The sequence below is a fragment of the Helianthus annuus genome, chromosome 5 (assembly GCF_002127325.2).
Source record: "Helianthus annuus cultivar XRQ/B chromosome 5, HanXRQr2.0-SUNRISE, whole genome shotgun sequence".
NCBI classification, from domain to species: domain Eukaryota; kingdom Viridiplantae; phylum Streptophyta; class Magnoliopsida; order Asterales; family Asteraceae; genus Helianthus; species Helianthus annuus.
Genome location: NC_035437.2, coordinates 29,660,148 through 29,664,580, shown reverse-complemented (window position 1 = coordinate 29,664,580; position 4,433 = coordinate 29,660,148). Strand labels below are relative to the sequence as shown.

At 39.2% G+C, this 4,433-nt stretch overlaps 1 long non-coding RNA gene across 1 annotated transcript; it reads right to left on the bottom strand.

Annotated features, from left to right (window-relative positions):
- Nucleotides 1–2,714: 2,714 nt before the first annotated feature.
- On the bottom strand, nucleotides 2,715–4,034 carry LOC110914995. The gene is made up of 3 exons (XR_002578680.1): nucleotides 3,871–4,034; nucleotides 3,293–3,360; nucleotides 2,715–2,801 (listed from the first exon to the last, which is right to left on the bottom strand). It is a non-coding gene; the product is annotated as an uncharacterized LOC110914995 (long non-coding RNA).
- Nucleotides 4,035–4,433: the final 399 nt, after the last annotated feature.

Here is a 4,433-nt window from a genome sequence, read left to right as displayed (position 1 = left end):
CTCCAACGGCTCCATGGCTATAGTTTATTCGCTTCTAGAGACCCCTAGGTAGGCTACGACCTACAACTGCTAGATGGGCTCTAAGGCTTTATTATTGCCTTGCTTTCCTAGCAAGCTAACACCTTAAACACCTGTCACATACGTTAAAATAAGGTCAATACATAAAATGTAAAGGTGAGCACACAAGTTTAGTAGAAGCATATAGAGTTCGAATAGTTTACGCATAACCAGGCACGTACACAGAGGAAAACGATGCATGTTAATTATCGACATGGGACCATTGATACCAACGACAGCGGGTTGACCGTCCGAGACGGTTCGCAATACATGATTACCACCGTAATCCATGCAAGTATTTGTCCTTAGCAACCCCCGTGTGAACGGGTGCTGAGTCCAAACTATAGTACTATGTTGCTAAAGCAGGTAGATAGCATTCCACGTGTAAACATAATAAACAGCATACATTTACTCAAGTTGCACATGCAAATGGTCAGCGTTCAAATAGTTTGTGTTTGATTGTGATTTGATAGGTAACGTATGTAACACCCAAAAGTGCTAAAAGCAAAAAGGGATCGAGTATACTCACAGTGATTGATTGTGGATTGAAGGGAGCGCTGAGAGTAAGATTAGCCTGAATAGTTCGATAGCATAACGATAAGTAATGCGGAAAAGTAAACAAATATGGATTGATCGAATGGGCTGGTCGATCGAACGGCAAGTTCGATCGGACGGCCTGTTCGATCGGCTGGTATATCCGATTGGACAGTCCTGTTCGATCGACCGGTTGGCTCGATCGGCTAGACCATTCGAGTGGATTGTTTCTTCCTCAGGTGTGTTTGTGTTTGAGGATTTGAACTTTTGAAGTTTTCGTTGCAGCATTTGAGAACATTGAAGTGTTCCTACCTTTCAAGTCGATCGATCGAGCGGTTCGCTCGATCGGCTAGCTCACTCGATCGGCTAGCTTACTCGATCGGCTAGGAACTTCAGGAGTGGTCCTCGCTGAATGTCACTCGATCGAACAGTCTGTTCGATCGGCTGACATTCCCTACTACGAACGAGTTGTGAAAACGATTAAGTGTTGAAGCATAGTATCTCATGATCCGAACAGTAATGTTTACCAATCGAATGACCCATTCGGTTGAACATTGCTTCGTCAATACTATACTTCAAAAGTTTGGAAGTGTGGGACCATGTGCTAGCCGATCGGCTGGCCCAGTCGATCGGCTGGCATGTCCGATCGGCAGGGCTGTTCGAACAGCCTAGCCGTTTGGCCACCATTTCTGACCTGGTCGGCCTTTCGTCTAACACTTGGCTGTTTGTTTATTTGTCATTCTTTCAAGGTATCTTGACAACGTGTTGAACTATGATAACCTTCGTTCCTACTTGTTCCCTTGGCTCGAACAGGAATCACCCAAGTCCGGCCGGTGAGCGGTTCGGAATGTCGGTTTAGAGTTTAACCCAAAATCGGTGAACCTTGTTCATAGAACCCGAATCTTGAACCTTTTAATCTATTTGAATGATTAGTTAGCCGGTGCAAGCTCCGTTTCTATCAGTTTGAAAGCATTGAGTGTAAAAGAGTTGAAAGAAAGTTGGAAATCCTTCTTGCAATCCTTCACATCATGAAAATGTTTAGATCTATGATGGATCTTAGCTTGTTTATGTGGAAATCGGTTAGATCTAAGCTATTCATGGTTGAATGATGCCAAAGTTTGAAGTTCTTCAAGAACACCATGATGACATCACCCAAGAACACTTAGATCTTGGTGATTTCACGGTTAGAATTCAGGTTTTGAAAGATAGAAAGGTGTAGAATCAAGTAATGATCAAAAACGTACAAGAATTAGAGTGAAAACTTACCGGGATTGAGAGAAATCTGAGAAAAGATGAAGAAGATAGCTGGTTCGGTCAGAGCTTTCCAAAAATGGAAAGTATGACAATGACAGCCCTATTTATAGGCTTCCAAAAGAGGAAAGTGGCAACCGATCGGCTGGGAGATCCGATCGAGTGGGCTGCTCGATCGGCTGGCAAGATGCTAGCCGATCGGCTGGCCTGTTTGATCAGGATGCTTCCTGTTCGATCCGCCACGCACTTCGAGTATTTTGCGACGATTTTCGACGTTTCGATTTCGGTGGACGATGATACGGATACGATAGAGTTCCTAGTCAAATTACTTTTAATCCCAACCACTATATCTAACACACAATCTTCTATAAGTCACATTTCGATGTCGGTTTCGATTGAGTTCGATTGCTTTTCGAGTTCGATTCGATTTTCGATTGATTTGCTTGATTACCACACCAAACATAAAGTAAGCACGCACAAGTAACACGTAAGGCACACACACATGTATAATAATACCACAATTCGCAATAATTCGAGTTTCGAGTTCGATTGATTGTTCAATCGGTTTGATTACTGATTGGTTATCTTTTTCGCATTGTTACTTCCTATCATTCACAGTCGTAGATCGGTTCGCATTGAAACACATTCGATTACTTCGGTTCTTGCTGATTACAATACTTACTCCACATAATACAACTAAAACACAAAATCGACTATCTACAGTCAAAGAAAGTCAAAGTTGACTTGGACTTTGACTTTGGCTTTAACATTCGAAAACACGGGGTGTTAAATTTAGTCCCTCAATTTACGATGAAGGACTTCTACTAATTAATTGACCACAATACCACCTTTAATTATAATTCTAACTGTATGTACCTGGCTCGGGTCATAGCATTGACCCGTTTACATACCTCTTGCTTTAAATTCTCTAATTAGAGCAACGCAACATATGTTATTTCCTGTAATCACAAAGCTCAACAAGTAGTCGTCAGTTATTATTGTCAAATGGTATTAACATACCATTTGACCCATTTAGTCGACATGACCATTTGTCAACGTATGATGGTATATTAATACCATCATGTCTTTTTGAACCTATTCCTGTTCGCGCCGTGAGTTCTTACTACTTAAAAGGCATTTTCTTAAATTGTTCGACCCGTTATAATTTTTTACCAAATGGTGTCATTATTTTGGTCACTATTATTTTAACCATCAATTTGACCCATTCGGTTGTCGAGTGAATTCCATCACCTCAACGACATACCAACACAACCATTTTCTCTATTTCAATATTACACACATTTTACTATCTATTTTGACCCGTTTGGGTTGCCTAGTGAATTCCATCACCTCATTGACATACCAACTCAACCATTTTCGCTATATCGACCTTAAACATATTTAAACTAAGCTTGTCTACATAAATGTAACGAGACGACAAGTCGCGTACCTTTCAAAGCATATCCTTCAAGCGCGCGTCCGCTCCGACTTAACCACTTGAAGATTCAACCACCGTTCCTGTAGAGTTCAACTAACATCGTATTTAGAACTCTTATTACTTCCTATAACGCATAATTCACCATATGATTCGAACATGCGTTTTTACTCTACATCTTACAATTTGTTCTCGTTTAGGCATTACATCAAACACCTAGTGAGCATGATTTTATGCCAATAACAATCAAGTTAATGACTAACTATTTAGCCAATATTAACATCATTTTCAAATTTATCTTATCTAGCATGCATAGTAACACCTAGATTCACTTCATAAAAGTCAATAATACTTGTTTTATGATCGAGATGTCAATGTATCTCATCATCCTACAAAACCCATTTAACACCTAAATGGGTGGTTATGGATTTCTTACTTATGAGCACAATTTCAACAATTTATTGACTAGGGTTTACTCCTAGACATGATTTCTTTCCTAATCTCATCCAAACATCAAACATTTAGGTTTAAATTTCGATTTCTTATGTTCATCAAGAACTCAAGATGAATAGAAATAACATAATTTGGCATACCTTATGTTCCTTTCACGGAGATGATCACTAATCTGAGTTTAGATTTCTGTTTGGACTCGATTTGCCCCTTTGATTTGATGAAATTTGGTTGATTAGGGTTGGAGCTTAGAAGCTTCTCTTGGCTTCTGTGAAGAACTCGACCAGAACACACACTCAAGGTGTGTGTTTTGGTGTATGGTATTTTTATTTATTATAAACTAGTTTCTAGTTTACCACTTTTGGTCCCTCTAGTTTACCCAAGTGGCATTTAGTGTGTTTTAACCAATTTCGTCATTATTCCATGGCACATAATTAACTAGGTTAAATTTTTCCTAGTTGTTTTATCCTTAGTTATGACCAATTCCTAGTTACTTAGTGGTTTCGGGAAAGTTATAACCCGTTTTATTTTAAGTCCCGTTAAATCTCGGGCCTTTTATATACTTTGCTTTCTCAAAGTATTTCTCATCCTTTTGACAAATATTAGATTTATTTATTTAAATCCTAAAATTTACCGGGTAAGTTTTACCACTAACTATATTTTACCCGTCCTGTAGTATTAATGTGGTTTGATTACCAAACCCGTT